The sequence below is a fragment of the Triticum dicoccoides genome, chromosome 7A (genome assembly GCF_002162155.2).
Source record: "Triticum dicoccoides isolate Atlit2015 ecotype Zavitan chromosome 7A, WEW_v2.0, whole genome shotgun sequence".
Taxonomy (NCBI): domain Eukaryota; kingdom Viridiplantae; phylum Streptophyta; class Magnoliopsida; order Poales; family Poaceae; genus Triticum; species Triticum dicoccoides.
Genome location: NC_041392.1, coordinates 14548926 through 14567550, shown reverse-complemented (window position 1 = coordinate 14567550; position 18625 = coordinate 14548926). Strand labels below are relative to the sequence as shown.

At 46.8% G+C, this 18625-nt stretch overlaps 1 pseudogene; it reads right to left on the bottom strand.

The window, feature by feature from the left end:
• Window positions 1–10378: 10378 nt before the first annotated feature.
• LOC119332860 lies at window positions 10379–18257 on the bottom strand (annotated as a pseudogene).
• Between the last annotated feature and the right edge of the window lie 368 nt (window positions 18258–18625).

Below are 18625 nucleotides of genomic sequence, written 5' to 3'. Positions count from 1 at the left end.
AGCCTGCCGAGGTGCCTGTTGACGGGAAGACCAACGGGGTTCTCGATGCCTAGATAATTCGTGCAGTAGGAGATGCACTCTTCGGTCAGAAAGCCCCTGGCTATACTTCCCTCTAGACGTGACATGTTGCGAACGTATCCTTTGATGACACCATTCATCCTTTCGAACGGCATCATGCTGTGCAGGAACGCCGGCCCGAGTTGGATGATATCCTCCACGATATGGACCAGCAGATGCACCATAACGTCGAAGAATGCGGGCGGGAAGTGCATCTCAAGCTCGCATAGTATCACCACGATCTCTTCCTGTAGCCTTCTGAGTTGCCTCACGCCAACCGACTTCCGAGAGATGACGTCGAAAAAGTTGCATAGGCCAAATAGCATTTCACAGACGTGCGCGTCCATGATCCCACGGATTGCAACTGGAAGTATCTGCGTCATCAGCACGTGACAGTCATGAGACTTCATCTCGCTGAACTTCTGCTTCGCTGGGTCTAGGTATCTACTTATCTTCCCCGCGTAACCGTAAGGAAGTCTTACTCCTACGAGGCAGGTGAAAAACTACTCGATCTTCTCCTGACTTAGAGTGAAGCACGCGGGAGGGTAGTCATTTCTGGTCTTCTTGGCCTTTTTGCCTTTGCGACGACTTTCTGTGTCCTGCTTCGCCTCATCATCATCATCATCATCATCATCATCATCATCATCATTAGCGTGAAGCTCCTGCCTGATGCCCATTGATTTCAAGTCTTCCCTTGCTTTCGGCCCATCTTTGGTCCTCTCTGGCATGTTGAGCAGGGTACCAAGCAGACTCTTGCACACGTTCTTCGTGATATGCATGGCATCAAGGCTGTGAGGCACACGGTGGATCTTCCAGTACGGCAAGTCCCAGAAAACAGACCTCGTTTTCCATACCTTCAGCAGCGGCTCTGGCACCTTTTGCTTCTTTCCCGGCTCTGGCGCCTTTTGCTTCTTTCCCGGCAGTGGACAATCTTTCCAATTTTTCAACAGCCCGTCTATTTCCTCGCCGCTCCTCGTACGTGGGCGTCTTTGGAGTTCGGTTTCACCATTGAACAGATCCTTGCGTTTCCTCCACGGGTCATTGTCGCGAAGCCACCTTCGATGTCCCATGAACACGGTTTTCGAAGACCCGGGATCTCTATCTAGCTGGCGATACGTTGTGTCATCCATGCACCTGACGCATCCAGAAAATCCGTGGACCACCTGCCCCGCGAGATATCCGTAACCAAGATAGTCGTGCACCGTCGTGAGCAGTGCGGCTCTCATAGGGAAATATGCTTTCTCTGCGGCGTCCCACGTATTGGCTTGCGTTTTCCACAGCCTGTCTAGCTCCTCTTTCAGCAGCCCCAGATACAGATTGATGTCGTTCCCTGGTTGTTTCGGCCCTTCAATTAGCATACTCATGTGAATGTACTTCCTCTCCATGCACAACCAGGGGGGAAGGTTGTACATCCACACAAACACAGGCCAGGTGCTATGTGTGCTTCTCTGGCTGCCAAACGGATTGACTCCATCGGTGCTCGCGCCTAGCACGATGTTTCTTGGATCCTTCCCAAATTCTGGGTGTTCGAAGTTCAACGCTTGCCACCGGCTCCCATCCTTAGGGTGACTCAGCATCTTGTCTTTTTTATTTATCTCTGGATCATTTGCGTCATCTTCTCGCTTCTTCTCCTCCCTATCCGCGTGCCAACGCAGGAGCTTTGCTACCTCAAAACTGGTCGGAAACTACCTCGAAATACCGCTGCAGACGAGGAGTGATCAGAAAGTACCACACCACTTTTCGAGGAGCTTTCTTCCTCTTCTTGTATCGAGTGACGCCGCACACTGGACATGGTATTTCACGCACACATGATATTTCACGTGCGGTAAATCTAGAGGACACACGGCTTTCTTCGCCTCCTCGAAACTGGTCGGGCACTTGTTCCCCTGGGGAAGACGTTCGTGCCAGAATGACATGTTCTCGTCGAAGCATGTGTCGGTCATTTTGTGTTTTACCTTCATCTCCAATGCCATGAGCGTTACTTTCAGGCGGGTATCCTCGGGTCTGCATCCTTCATAAAATGGAGTAACCGCGTCTATCTCCAGTTGATCCAGCTTGGCTTTCTCTCGGGCGGCAGCTCTTGCGTTATCCGTCTGCTTGAGAAGCAGCTCTTGAATATGAGGGTCTTGCACCCAGCCCATCGATGGTCCATCGTCGTCTGCTCCTCCGGCTTCTTGATCTTCATGATCATACCCTTCGTCTGCTCCGGCATCTTCCTCATCATCATGTCCGGCATCTTCTACATGATGACTGTGTACAGCATCACCGTCGTGATCATGTCCTGGAGATTCTTCGTCCTCTCGCCCGCCCGAGCCGCGGTGGTTGTCTTGCTGCCCTTCCTCATTTCTTGCCCGGCCCCCATGGACGACTTCATAGTCATCTTCATCACCTTGCCACCGATAGCCATCCATGAAACCACGCAAGAGCAGGTGGTCCCGCACCTGCCCGGAATCCGGGTCCGCAATAAGGCTCTTCAGCTTGCATCTTCAACACGGACATCTTATCTCCGTCTCGTTCTTTTGAAGCATCTCGGCCTTCGCGGAGCTCAAAAACCTATTCACGATGCCTTCGGTCATCGTGCGGACCATGATCACCTGCGGGGTAGAGCAAAACGATATTTTAGAACCAAGAAAAAAATTTGGCATGACTTTCCCTAAAAACAGGACCAAAAAGAATGCATACTGCCAAAATTTTCGCCGAAATGGAAATGAATCAACATTTCGGCAAAATATTGGCAACTATCGCATTTCAAATACCGGTACCTGCAAACACAAACATATATGCAACACCACAAACATATGCAAGACCACAAACATATATAGATCTAGCTAGGCCACAAAAAGTGCATGTGCACGTTGTTGGAGCGAGCTAGGGAGAAAAAAAGTAGATCTACAACATGAAGATAGCTTTCCCCTTATTTACCTATCAAAAAAGGTAATTTCACCAGTTAATTTTGATGAATCTATGGTACAAATGAGGTGAGGAGGAGGAGGCAGCCGGCAAGCTTAGAGAAGGAGGTGGGGGGAATGAAGTGGGTAAAGTAAGTGTGTAGGTGTGGCTGTCCAAAAATATCTAGCTGGTTCCAGGTTACTAATGGCGCACCACTAAGCCATGCGCCATTAGTAACCCAACATACTAATGGCGCACCACAGAGACATGCGCCATTAGTAATTTTGCAAAAAAGTAAAAAGAATAATTTTTATACTAATGGCGCATCATGGCACAGTGCGCCATTACTAGTTTAAACTAGTAATGGCGCACTGTACAATGGTGCGCCATTAGTAGTTTTGCAAAATAGTAAAAAAAAAGTACTGGCACACTTTGTCGCCGGTGCGCCATTAGTAGTTCTAACTACTAATGGCACACTTCGCCCAGATGCGCCATTAGTATGTTTGAAAAAATGAAAAAAAAAATTACTAGTGGTGCATCTTTTGCCTGGTGCGCCATTAGTGTCTTCCACACTAATGGTGTATCTCCACCTGATGCGCCATTAGTATATAGTAGTGGCGCACCACTTCTCTGGTGCGCCATTAGTGTCAATTTCATCTTTAGCCCTTTTCCTAGTAGTGACACCCAGCCGGAGCCAGCAAAGCTCCTCGTCACCACCAAGGAGGGCAAGGAGACTTCAACACCCAACCCTCTCCACCCAATCTGGGTCCGGGAGGACCAGCAGGTCCTTGGCTACCTGCTGAGCAATCTCACCAAGGAAGTGCTCCTAACGGTGACCACGGTCACCGCCGCGGGCGCGCTCTGGACGACGCTCGCCGGCATGTACTTGTCGCAATTGGTGAGTCGCATCAACAACATTCGCACTTCTCTCATCAATGCGCAGAAGGGCAACCTCTCCATCGCCTCCTACTTCGCCACCATGCGTGGCTACACCGACGAGTTGGCCGCGGCGGGAAAGGCGATCCTCGACGACGAGCTCATCTCCTACATCATCCACAGGCTCGACGCTTACTACCAGCCTCTGATCTCTTCTCTGGATGCTCGCGTCACTCCCGTCTCCATCGACGAGCTCTTCGCCATGCTGTCAAACTTTGATCAGCGGATGGTGCACTTCCACGGCTCCAGCGGCGGCGGCTTCAAGTCCTCGGCGAACTTGGCTTCTCGTGGCTGGGGTGGCTCCTCTCGGCGCGGCGGCTTCTCCCATGGGAGGGGGATGTCCAGTGGAGGAGGCAATGGCGGCGGCTCCAACTCCCGCAATGGCGGGCGTGCTCCTGCCAACAACAGAACTCGCCGCGGTGGTGGCAACCCTCGCGCCCGACCAGATGCCCCCCGTTGCTAGATATGTGGCAAGTTGGGGCACACAGCAAAAGATTGCTGGTACCGCTATGAAGAGGACGATGATTCCTCTCAAGATGATGACAAGGTGGCGGCGGCCGCGGATGGCTCCTATGGCGTCGACACCAACTAGTACGTCGACAGCGGCGCAACCAAGCACATCACCAACGAGCTCGAGAAGGTCACCATGAAGGAGAAATATCGCGGCAAGGACCAAATCCACACAGCTAGTGGTGAAGGTATGGAGATCCGTCACATTGGTCATTCAAGTTTTAGTACCCCTTCTCATAAAATCCATCTTAGAAAAATTCTGCATGTTCCTAATGCCGACAAAAGTCTTCTCTCTGTCCATCGAATTGCACTTGATAATCATGTCTTCCTTGAATTTCACCCTTATTTCTTTTTGATCAAGGATCAGGTGACGAAGAGAATTCTCTATCGAGGTAGATGTGTTCGTGGGCTCTATCCATTGATTCTGGAGCTTAGGAGACTGAATAAACACGCTTGTGGTGCTATCAAGCTTTCATCCACACGATGGCATGATCGTTTAGGACATGCTTCTTTTTCTTTAGTTGAAAAATTGCTTAGAAAGAATAAGCTCCCGTTTGTTGGTGAGCGCAATATTGAAATTGTTTGTGATACCTGTCAACGTGCTAAGAGTCACCAGTTACCCTATCCTATCTCTACTAGTGTTTCTACCAAACCGTTGCAATTAATTTTTTCGGATGTTTGGGGTCCTGCCCCCAATTCAGTTGGTAGACATACGTACTATGTGAGCTTCATTGATGACTACAGTAAATTCTCCTGGATTTATCTTCTTAAGAAAAGATCCGATGTCTTTCAAGTCTTTAAAAACTTCCAAGCACTCGTTGAACGCAAGTTTGGCAGCAAGATACTTGTTGTCCAATCAGACTGGGGCGGAGAGTATGAGAAATTAAATTCTTTCTTTCAAACTCTCGGCATTTCTCATCATGTGTCATGCCCCCACGCTCACCAACAAAACGGCTCTGCCGAACGCAAGCACATGCACATTGTTGAGGTTGGTTTAGCTCTCTTAGTTGGCGCCTCTATGCCTCTCAAATTCTGGGATGAAGCTTTTCTCACTACCGTTCACATCATTAACATGCTTCCTAGTCGTGTTATCAATAATGAAACTCCAGTAGAAAGGCTACTCCATACCAAACCTGACTACACGTCTCTTCGTGTCTTTGGGTGTGCATGTTGGCTAAATCTTCGTCCATATAATCAACGCAAACTCATGTTTCGCTCAAAGCAATGTGTGCTTCTTGGGTATAGCGCTCAACACAAAGGTGTAAAATGCCTAGATGTGTCTTCGGGGTGCGTTTATATCTCCCGTGACGTTGTTTTTGATGAAACCAAGTTTCCTTTCGCTGATCTTCATCCCAACGCTAGCGCATTGCGTCGCAAAGAAATTCTCCTCTTGCCATCTCACCTCACTGGCCTTGATCAAGGGGGCAATACTTGTGATGATCCAATGCTGACTAACCCTCCTAACAGTGCAAATGAGTCCTCTCGTGTGGTTGCAGGAACAAACGGCGAGGAAAATGATGAAGAAATTGGCCTCCAAGTGCCGTATTTGCTGTGTCCAGACTTGGGGAACAGATCCTCCTCGGGATCGTCGCCCAATCAGCAGCAGACCAGGAGATCCGCGCCGGGATCCGCGCTGGCAGATGCACCAGACCCGACATCAGCAGAACCTGCCGCTCGTGCAGGCTCCCGCGGATCCACGCACGCCACGCGCCAGTCCTCGGGTGGCGCCAACCCCGTGCCGGCTCCGCGCCAATCACCAAATGCCACATGGAGACGTCCTGGTGGCTTGGGCGGTGCGCGCTTTCCCGACGACTCGCACTGCTACAAGCGGCGTCCCCAGGCAAGGCCGACCGGCGCTGACCCATCCAGCCAGGAGGGCGTGGGTCTCGGTGCTGATCCACGTGGCCTCGCGCATTCACGCGCTCATGATGAGCTGGTCGGCAACCCGGGATCTTCTGCGGCAGATACAAGATCGCCACCACGTGCTGATGCCACAGAGGATCCGATGCGGGTGTCGGGCGACTCTATCTCGGGATCGCCTGCAAGAGGAACTCCTGTGCATGGCTCCGGATCCTCTGCGCCGGACGACTCTGCGGTGCAAACACGGCGACTCACACGGTTGCAAAAAGGTGTAACTCAACATCTCAACTATAAAAATATAAGCAAATATGGCCTAGTTTGCTCTACAGATGAACAAGCTGAACCAAGAACTCTGGATGAGGCATTCGTAGATGAAAGATGGAGAGAAGCAATGATGGAAGAATATGTGGCACTAAAGAAAAATAAAACATGGCATTTCGTTCCCCCACGGCAAGGTAAATATCTTATAGATTGCAAGTGGGTGTTCAGAGTTAAGAGAAAATCTGATGGAACTGTTGATAGATACAAAGCTAGGCTAGTTGCCAAAGGGTTTAAACAGAGATATGGTCTTGATTATGAGGACACATTTAGTCCCATTGTCAAAGCTGCCACCATTCGACTTGTTCTGTCTATTGTTGTTTCTAGGGGATGGAGCCTCAGACAGCTAGATATACAGAATGCGTTCCTCCATGGTGTTCTGGAAGAAGAGGTGTATATGAAACAGCCTCCTGGGTTTGAGAGCAGATCTAATCCTTCATTTGTGTGCAAACTTGATAAAGCACTCTATGGCTTGAAGCAAGCTCCAAGGGCGTGGTACTCCCGTCTTAGTCATAAGATGCAATCGCTTGGTTTTGTTCCTTCCAAGTCAGATACCTCACTGTTCATTTACAATAAGCTCAATACTTGCATATTTGTTCTCATCTATGTTGATGACATTATTGTTACAAGTTCATCTAGTGAGGCCATTGCATCATTGCTGAAGGATTTAAGGGCAGAATTTGCTCTCAAGGATCTTGGAGATTTGCATTTTTTTCCTTGGGATTGAAGTGAAGAAACACAAGGATGGACTTCATCTCTCTCAAGAGAAGTATGCGACTGATGTGGTCAGAAAGGCAGGTCTGCAAGGTTGTAAACCCTCCTTCACTCCATTATCCAGCTCAGAAAAACTATCTCTCACAGAAGGGCAACTCTTGAATCAAGAGGACAGTACAAAGTACAGGAGTTTAGTAGGTGCACTACAGTACTTGACCCTAACAAGGCCTGATATTTCCTTTGCTGTTAACAAGGTATGTCAGTTTCTGCATGCTCCTACCACCATGCATTGGACTGCTGCCAAATGCATCGTCAGATATGTTAAACACACTTTGAGCATTGGCCTTAATTTCAGCAAGTCACCCTCAACTCTTGTTAGTGCTTTCTCTGATTCTGACTGGGCAGGCTGTCTAGATGACAGGCGCTCCACTGGTGGATTTGCCATATTCTTTGGACCTAACTTGACTTCGTGGTGTGCAAGAAAACATGCCAGTGTGTCTCGATCTAGCACAGAAGCAGAGTACAAAGCATTAGCTAATGCCACAGCTGAAATCATATGGGTTCAATCAATGTTAAAAGAACTTGGTATACATAGTTCTCAAGCTCCATGTTTATGGTGTGATAATCTTGGTGCTACCTACTTGTCTGCAAATGCAGTTTTTCATGCGAGAACAAAGCACATAGAGATAGACTTTCACTTTGTCAGAGAAAGAGTTGCATGGAAATATCTTGATATTCGGTTCATTCATTCCAGAGATCAAGTAGCAGATGGGTTTACTAAAGCCCTGCCTATCAGAAGCTTTGAAGAATTTAAGCATAATCTCAACCTGATGAAGTTGTGATTAAGGGGGAGTGTCAAACATCATACATATGCGGGCCATGTGTATCACGGGATATGATAGAGATATAGACTAGGAGGTAGTTTGTATGAGATTGAGATATTCTTGTAACCATCTTCTCCTTTCTTCTCTCCCAAGTCTTATCTCTTGTAACTGCATGTTGTACGCCATCTAGGGTTTTGGCTCCCCTACTATATAACATGAACATGTCGCTCCCAACAGAGCAAGATGTTTACCGCTCGCACACTCAGCACAGATTTGATTTGGTTAAGCATCGGTTTGAGTTGTAATTTACGTGCACTCTCTCATTACTTGCTATTCACAGCCAATGCTCAGCCTTTGAGCACTAAACCAGAAATTGCACAATTTATCGTGTATTTTAACACCGCATTTGGGCAGTCTGCACTTTAGCACTCAAACTTACTGCACCATTGACCAGATTCCTTTTGTTGACACATCTCACACTTGATCGATACTTTTTCTTCTGCTCTTCAAACAGAACACGCGCGACCCTGCTCCTGCTCTGCCGTGATGAACTGATGATTGAAGACTTGCTGCTCTGATTCTACTTATGGGATGCCTCTTCAGATTGTTTGCTGGTGTCAATCCAATTGATATGCAAGACGTACGCTCTCACCCTATAAAATTAGTATTCGACCAGAGACACGAATAAATCTTGTCACAGATTTCGGAATGGAATAGTACAGTTGGTACCAAAATAAATATGATTACAAATAAACGCATAAGAGTATAAGACCTTGTGCTGAAAGATCTAATATATCATCCTTTTAATATCATGTCTTGTTAGATGTGAAAGAATGTGTGCAGCCACATCAGGCGTGTTACATCGAATCAATCTGCGGAACTTGGATAGCGAGTTCGCATTCTCGATTCATTGGGAAGTATACATATTTTAGCAGCAACAAATAGAATTCTCATATTAAAATACATCGAAGAAACATGTCGGCAAAGTCTGTGTCAATAAGTACACGTTCTCCTCATCAAGTTGATCCATTCATAGTAAGAATCATTTGCCATCTTGTTAAGGGAATCAGCAGTTGCCACTTGATCTGATCAGTGAGCATAACTTGAGTAGCGTCCTGTGATCAGAATGGTTTGCCATCTTGTTAAGGGAATCGTTTGCCATCTTGTTAAGGGAATCAGCTCGTCGGATCTCCCACTTCTCCGCACAGCTGAATATAGATGTGTTCACAGGCCGACAACACCATGTATCAGAAATAAACGCATAAGAGTACAATATGTAGCAAGATAGCTAGAAAAAGGAATTTGTTCCTAAACTGACCGGTTATGAGTATGATCTCAGTTCACTTCAGATGCCCACGGACATGTCGAGGCACTGCGAGCTTCTGGCTATCTCGGTAAAATTGTCGATCATACGGCTTCCAACTTCACACGTTCAGAACATTCAGTATCCTTGGCAACCACTGGATTGTTGGGAACTTGGGATGTTTATTCACTTGAGCTGCAGAAGCATCAGCAATATACCTCAAGGCTCATCTCTCAGGCTTGTCTGGATATCAAGGAACTTGAATTTTAAAAAATGCTCCCGTTCTGAACGAACAATAATTTCTCCCAGCATATTCACTGAAATTAATGCCAGGAAGCATCAGGAGTTACCTTCCCCCAGTTGACTTCCTTGCTAGCTAGTAACCTTCAGCTAATTTTGAACCAGTCAGACAGTGCACCATAAATCAAGCTGCATTACGCGCTGCTCCAGCTTGTCCCATGTTGAGAAATTCTAGAGCCCTGCAGAGTTTGGTAACCAAAGAAAGCATGCTCAAATTCCACATACAAAACAAGGGGGGTTTAGTTTTACAATTCCAGTTTCTAATGGTCAAAGTCTAGCTAAAGGCATTATACTATACAGATAACAAATACTCCTGACCATTAGAAATATTGTTTTTAGCACTATATTAGTGCATATAGAAATATTGTTTCAGACACAACTGCTAATGACAGTATGAAACAGAGGAAATAGCAGCATATATAATGGAAAAGGTGAATGGAAGGTACCAGCATGGTGGTATAAGCAGGCACCAGCAAGAGGTGAGTCGTCGTATGAAACAAAGACGGGACCATCACCATTCACAAAGAGGCGAGCAGCATCAGCATGAATTGTAAGTGTAGAGCAGATCCTCATGGCTGTTGGAGACAAAAGAAAGATATGAATAATGTAAGTTACAATCAGCACGTGTAGTAGTAGGAGCAGTCATAACATCCATCAGCAGGATAAGTTAGTTAGCTGACCTGATGACGTTCGTTGTCGGCATGACCACCGCTTCTGTTTGTGAGCTCTCCCCCATCGTACAAGTCTCTAGGAGGAGGGATGGTTCGTCTTCACCCTCTGTTTCTGCAACATCAGGTCCTTGGAAAACATCCCCCAAGTCATGCTCGCTTCGGTCTTCGTTGAGTTGCAGCACGGGATGGTTGGGGTGTGCTTCCACTTCAGCTTGGAGCACACCAAGCTTTGCCACTCTGCCTTTGTAACCAAGTGAAATCTGCTTGAGCACTGCAAGGTGATTGATACCAGTGATTCCGGATCCCAAATCGCAAACACTGAATTCTAGCATTTCCATCTGGGGCAAGGAGCCCTTCTCGAATCTCACCTCCCTCAGTTCGTTCAGATGATAAATGGAAAGTTTTCTCAGGTTGAGAAATGTTTTTGCTCTGAACACTAACTTCTCCCTCTTAGAAGCAGACTTGTGCAGACTGAGCTGCATGAGCTTGGGCAGCTCCCCTAGCATTTCTGTGATTTGATCTTCCTTTAGTCTGCGCCACTCCAAGTGAATCTTCACCAGATGCTTCAGACTTCCAACCCACTCGGACATCTTGTCTCCAAGAAACCCGCCCAACTTCAACCTATTAGCAGGGGGGAGGGCAGGAAACATTAGGCAGCCACTCAAGTGATCCATCATAGCCAGCATCCAAACTAAGAGAGCGCAGGGAAGAGAGCTTCTCTATGGCAGCACATAGTATCTTGTGTTTTTGCTCGGCACACCTTCTTGTTGCCACACTTAGTTTTCTTAGCACTAGTAGAAAACGGGCCTATTGTCCTGATTCATAAGGGCTTTTTGTCCCGGTTCCTGAACCGGGACTAAAGGGTCGTTACTAATGCCCTGACCCTTTAGTCTCGGTTCTAACCAGAACCGGGACAGATGGGCCTCCACGTGGCCTGCGCGCTGAGCCCAGGCAGGAGGGCCTTTGGTCCCGGTTCGTGGCACCAACCGGGACCAATAGTCTTCAGCGATCACGTGGTCAAGAAAGAATGCCGCCAATTCCTCTTGAATTGCTCGCATGCGATTTGGTGCTAGGAGTTCATTCCGCATCCGAAACATCTAATTTGAAGAAGGGGGTCAATACATATATATATAAATGAATGAAACTCAACACAAATGATGGTAATAAAATAAAATTGTGAATATTGTTATTTACGCACTTCATATTGTTCATCAGTGTACCCGCCCCGCTCACAGGTCGTGTGGCGGATGGACTCGCAGACCTAGTATCCATAGAAATCATTCCCTTGTTCCTGCCACAACCACTTTACAAGAAATAGAGATCAATCAAACTGATAAGCAAGAATGCCAAATGGTATTGATGAAACTAGCGCTTGAATCACTAGGAGATGCGCGGAACATGCTACTATAGTACTTACTTTCGGGTGTTTAATTTGCAGCTCCTTCGGCAGTCCCGGAGCTTTTTTGGTGAATTTTCTCCAAACCCTGCCGGACAAAGAAAACGATTAGTTGATATCAGGAAATGAACAAAGTTGCTGATATGGTGGATAATGATCGATTTAAATTACTTCTTGAGGATTTCAGTCATGTCCGCATACTCCTGGGGATCTTTTCGTCTAGAGTCCCAGATAGTTACTACTCCCTTCTCAAGAATAATCTCTAGGAAAACATAGTGGTAACTGCGCACACATGCATAACTCATCAATTACATTACTATAACCTGGACTAATATATAAGGGAAACCGAATATGCACAAGACAGTAACACTCACTTGAAGTTGTAAGGAAAGAGTATTATATCTTTGTGTTTATTTATTTTGAATGATCGTAGCAAGTTGGCCTCGGTTTCTTCGGGCCTTTTGTCAACCTCAGTTGCATCTATGAGATATGTGTTAACGAACCCAATATCACCGATTTGTCTTTTCTTCAATTCGGCGATCTTAAATCTGCATAATATAGTGAGAATAATTATAAATACATGTAATGAATGAGCTGAGCTATATAGAGAGACTTAATGACAGAAGTAGTAGTACTTACAGACAGTAGCAGGTGACCGTTGTTTTATCGAGGGCCAATTGATTGAAAAACTGATAGAACTCCTCAAATGGAATAGGCAACAGTTCAATTCCAACGAGGTCATGCTCCGGTTTAACTCTCGCATACAAAGTACTCCTCCCCCAAACTCTCTGCAGATTTTTAAGTACCAATCATGCAATCTTCGCATCATCGTTGATAGAGATTTTTCATCTTTGACGAGAGGCTTCCCGTACTCGTATCTGTGTATCTGCACATCCATGGGATCATAATGTACTTCGTCGGGCAGGTAATCGTCAAGATTGCTATAACCGGGCACCATCCTCGGATCGACGATGTCGTTAGGCACCTTGAGCGGGGGGCACGATTGCTTCGCTTGTTCGCCGAGCTGGGCAATTTGTTTCCCAGCTGCTCGTCGTTCTTTCAGCCTTTGATCACTGACTGTACTTCCCGACCGCTCTGCTTCGGCCCATGTCTTTGCAATAATGCGCTCATAGTTGACTTTCGGCGGAGACTTGGGTGGTTTTGCCAGGGCAGCCAGAGTGCGCTTCACTTTCACCGGATCTACCTTCTCCTCCGGAGGTGGATGTCTCTTTGCTTTCAACCCTTGAAACCAGTCATCCACCTCGGTTCGCGCGATCCTCGCGTTCTCCTCCGGGGTCCTCTCGTATGGTAACTTCTCTGGAGTCTTCAGAGAAGGACCGAATCTGTATGACCTCCTGTCTCTGGCTGTACTGCTAGACGCCGGCCGAACAGACGGAGCGGCCGTCTTCTTTACTTGCTTATGAGGCGGAGGAGAAGGACTACGACGCGCCGGAGCAGCTGCCGGAGCGGCGGCGGGTCTCTTCCGCCCTTGCTGATGAGGCGGAGAAGGAGGAGGCTAGCTGCTCGGGCGCGCCGGCGCAGGCGGAGAAGGAGGCGGAGTGCCGCCACGCGCCGGAGAAGGAGCCGGCTGATGGCCCTGATCGTCACTCGCCGGAGGAGGAGGCGGTGGAGGAGGCGGAGTGCCCTGACTCGCCGGAGGAGGAGGAGGAGGCGGAGGCGTCCAGTTCGGAAGGTTGATGAGCTCCTTCCGCCATAGCGTGGAGTCTTCAGAGAAGAACCCAGCCGAGTCTCCCCTTCTCTGGTAGGGTGGTCAAGCTGGAGGTCCTCAAATCCCTCCGTTATTTCATCCACCATCACCTTAGCATATCCTTCTGGAATCGGCCGGCAGTGAAAAGTTGCGCCGGGTTCATTAGGAAAAACAGAGCCAACAGCCGCCTTGACCTTCATATTAATCCATTGCGTCATAAGGTGGCAATTTTGAGCCTCCGTGATAGCATCCACGGGATAGCTGGCAGGAGCCGTCAAGACAAGCTGCGGCTGAAGCAGCTTGGTGGAAGCCACGCTGCTTCTCCGCTGAGATGGCGGGGTAGCTTCAGGGGAAGCTTCGGCAAGTCGTTTGCTGCGATTTGCTTCTCGTTCCTCTATCGCTTGTACCCTTGCGTGCAGCGCCTGGAGTTCGGTCTGCTGCACTTTTTTTCTCCTCTCGTGTCTTTTGTAACCGCCTGCGTCCGGAAACCCAGCCTTCCACGGAATGGAGCCTGGCGTGCCTCGTGTCCGTCCAGGGTGCTCAGGATTTTTGAGGGCCTTTGTGAGCTCGTCGTTCTCTCTGTCTGGAAAGAACGTCCCTTTTTAGTAAGCCCCCCCAACTCTTTAACTGCTTCTTTGCTAGTTTGATTGATGTCCACCACCTCTAGTATCTGTAGCTCCTTTAAGTTACTGATCCCTCTTGGAACCCTCACACCATTTGAGTTGGACCACCGGCTAGAGTATGCCATATGTAGCTGAGCAGTTATCATCGCATGATAATCAGGATCAACCGAAGGTGTGCATAGCATAGGCAGGCGTAATGTGTCCATCAAACAGTCCATGGGGTGATCTATATCAAAACGTATGTACCAGGATAGTCTGCTACAACGAAGGCTGCAGAGACTATGGAGTTCACTGATCTCAGTTGGTAGTGCTGTAATATAACTTTCTCTAATATCCAAGTTCTGCAACCCTCTTAATTTCCTTATAGACTTTGGAAGTGCATATATATTTGACATTCCCTGTAAATTTATATATTTCAAATGGCACAACCACCCAATGTTGTTGATATCTATTTGTCTAATTTGAAACAGTGTATTCTTTAGATCCAAGGCTCTAAGCATCCTCATGTTGGTTGAACAAACTGAAAGTGAGGGCTCTGTCGGTCTCTCACCAAACATTGTTAGTGACCGAACATGGCTGCAACCCATGCCAATATTTTGGCACCTGCTACCATGGTATGCTACATGTCGGTAATTCGCCTCTATTGTACCGGCTTCACTATCTCGCACTAGGTGCACAAAGTTTTCATCTCTAGAAATCGAGACCATTACATTACGAAGGGAGTAGCTACTAAGTGTACTACACCAAAGTTTGTACAAACTTGGAAAAAAATTATCAGGCAAAATCTAGAAATTCTAAAATTTTGTGACATCAAAGTCCATCAAATCTTTGAGGTTGGTGGAAAATTCCATCAAAAATAAACATCCCAGGATATCTGCACCCAAGAGTAGAAAATCAACTCTCATAAGAGCATCTCCAATAGATGATGTAGATACAAAAATATCTAACTTTTGCATCTTCGAGGCCAACAGATGATGTAGATGTAAAAAAAATACATTCCACCTCCCGAAGAAGTAAAATACAACACCTGGAGATGCAAATTAGCATCTCCACCAACAGGAGATGAAAAAGCGATGGCCACGCGCCAACTGCCCAACTGCTTTCAGTTTGCTTCTGCCCACCCGACAGCTACCCAACTACGCTGCCGGCGATTTCGCCAAAAATTGCCGTTGCGCCGCCGCCCACCTGCCCATCTCCGATCCCGCCATGACTCCTCCCGCTTGACCATCGCCTCCTGCCTCGCCGGAGTAGCGATGGTTGTCCCCCGCAGCCGCCGATTTAATTTCGGTCGCTGCTTCGAATCGAAGATTCGCAGGAGATCTGGCTGTCGTAATGGCATCGATGGCGCGGCTGTGGAAGGGTTGGGCTTTCTACTAGCCTCGACCCACCACCGGAGCTAGGGGAGGTGCGCCACTCCGCCCGCTAGCCTCGACCCAGTCATTTTTGTTGAGCATAATGGTAGATATCATAACTCTCATCTGCAAAAAAGAAAAGAAAAAGACATCGTCATAACTCAAACTCAGACCCCATAATAACTGATTATTTTTATTGGTTAAATCTGCATGCGTTTCATATATACGGAAACCACACCAATACCTCTGTCTAGTGCGTCTTGTTAATTCCCCCAGCTAACTTCACATGTCTAAACAGCACTTACCCTCCTATATATATTTCACCAAGTCTTTGCGTGCACATGCAGGAAAGCCCGACATCTCTAAAGCATCCAAGCTTTACACTTTTCATATAATAGACAAGTTTCAATATCAAACAAGTGGGCCTTCCGCATCTTAATCGTTGTTATACATGACATGACGAGGCAGATTGGGCAGGTCATACTGGTTTACCCCGTCGACCTGCCACCGCACAGTGAACCGCCAAAAGTGCCGTTCTAGGGGATTATGATTGTAGTTCCAAGGAACGAGATGAGCAATACATGTGAGTTGTTAACAAAAGACTTATTACTTTCATTTTTTGTTTCAGCACAAAATGTGTCAGAAATTATTTACGAAGCTGCGGTGAGCATTTACTGGAATATAAGTGCGACTAGACTCCTTATTCACTTGAGATGAAAACAAAAACATTTCAACAAATATTCAGTATTTACCTTCAAAATTGAAAAAGTCATGGATCATGCAAAGATAGCTAAAGCAAAATCCGTCATTTACGATGGCACAAAGTGGAAGACTTTACATGTGTCGAAGGCTCTGCTCTCTACGGAAAGCTAGGCAGCGATGAAGGAGGATTTCAGTTTGGAATCAAGGAGGTTTTCAGTGTGGAATCAATATCTAATGTTGTGTATGACGTGTGTATCTAATTTGTACTTGGTACTTTTTGAAAGGTAAATGAGAAACTACACCATGCACCCGCAAAAAAAAAAAGAGAAACTACACCATGTATAGGAGCGTGGCTGGTCAGTAAAGATACAGTCGTGAAGTGGGCCCAATGCCTCACTCCACTTTTTTTTTCTACAGATAGTGGGCTCTGTACTGGCCCACGCCAACCAGTTTCAAGGTACCCCGTATTTATTAGACACTTTTTGACACGGAATGTATCAAAATGAAGAAAAGCCATGGAATATTTTTGACACGGAATATTTTTTCTTCAGATGGTGGGCTTTGAACTGGCCCATGCTAACCAGTTTCAAGGTACCCCGTATTTATTACAGACATTTTTTGACACGGAATATTTCAAAATGGAGAAAAACCATGGATTACATGGGAGCTAAGCTTGCTAAGGAAACATACGGATTGCCGTATCAATTTCTTCAGATTTTCCTCTTGATCACAATGCTAGACATCATAACCCAGACCATGTGAAAAGTGAAATAGAATGGTAAAATCTTCAAGTTAAAAAAAAAACTACACCAACACCTTTACCAGTGCAATTTGTTAATTTCCCCACCTAGAATCACATGTCCAAACAATACCTTCCCCTCCTATATATTTGACCACATCTTTGCGTGCAAACACATGAAAGCCGGCATCTCTCATTTATCAGTGCTTTACACTTCCACACTGCTCTCTGTTGAACATTTCGTATAATAACTAGGTTTTAGTGCACACAAACATAGGGGTTTAGGGCGGATACAACATCAAGACGATATTAGTAAATATGTATGATTAGGAGGCATAGCGAAATAAACAAATACTAGGGTAGCATCATAACCGAGTTGTAAGAAACATTGTGTTGCAACACTGTTGCTTTAACTATACATGTATCGAACAAGCTAGGCTTCTGTGGATTGTGCAAGTCGATATTATTGAAGAAACAACAGCAGGAGTAGAGATCGCGACCAGTGGAGGCCTCCCTGATGCCGGTGTCCACCTTGCATCTCCATCGCGCTATACATAGAGGTTAGCCGGCTTCTATGCATGCCCATGTCTATGCCTCTAACTTGGGCAGACCTGATAGACTGCCTTCTTCAGGTGATCACTACTCCGTTCACCTTGTACCATGACGTCCTCACATTTATTGGTACATGATGTTCTTGGCAAGCAACCTTCTCGTTGGACCCATTAAAATTTATATTTGCCTCTGCGCAACTCTCTTATTCGCCTGACATGTTTCTCCATCACAGTTATTACATTTTCTCCATGTTTGGATATAGACATTCCAGTCTAGAGTTCATAATTGGAATTTTCAAGGCCCCATATAAGATTTTCTCGAAAACATCCAGCCAATCCAACCTCCCCCCATTCACTTCTCATGCCTCTGCTCCATAAAATGTACGATGTTATGGACTTTGTAGGATTCTCAAAGGGTTATTTCAATATGGCCTCTTTGTCAATGTGAGCACAAATGCTCAAGTCAGACAAACCCAAAGCTAGGATTTGGTGATAGGGTGGCAAAGAGACAAAGATCAAATCCCACATAACATCACATAGCCCTGCTTCGGTACAACCCCAAAGCCAACGGCCCATCCCGATCCGAAACCCTTACGATCCACAACCGCAGTCATGACTCTGGCTTGCGGCCATCTCTAGTCGTAGGCGTTAGGCTCATCGGTGTCGTCGCACGAGGCGCCGTCAACGCCCCCTCCTCGCATACAACGTCATGGTCACCGCCCTCAACACAATTGGTGGTGCGAGCACGACGTCCTCGATGGTCCTCCTCCCGGACACGTGACCACCCCTCGTGGAAGGCGCCATCGAGGCACTTGCCCCTCTCCCACATTAGCAACCAAGATAAGGACGACGTCGACGCCCGGCCTGCGTTTGATCAACATGAGGTTTGCTTTTGCCTCTTAGGTTTAGGGACTAACACGACCCTTCAAAATCTACGAGGTTATTCTATTTTTGTTTTTGTATGCCGTTTCAGACTCATGAAGAAATATCATGACGCAACCATCAAATATAGATATTTTTTTTGGCCGGCTCCAGCAAGGGAGGGGCGACGACAATGGCACTCCTTTGGCTCGCTTCAGTGTTTGTAGTTGCCGTTAAGTGATCTACGAATCTAAATATAATTTTTATTATTTCTGGTGTTCGTTGTCCTGCCATGGTTGAAGATAAATAGA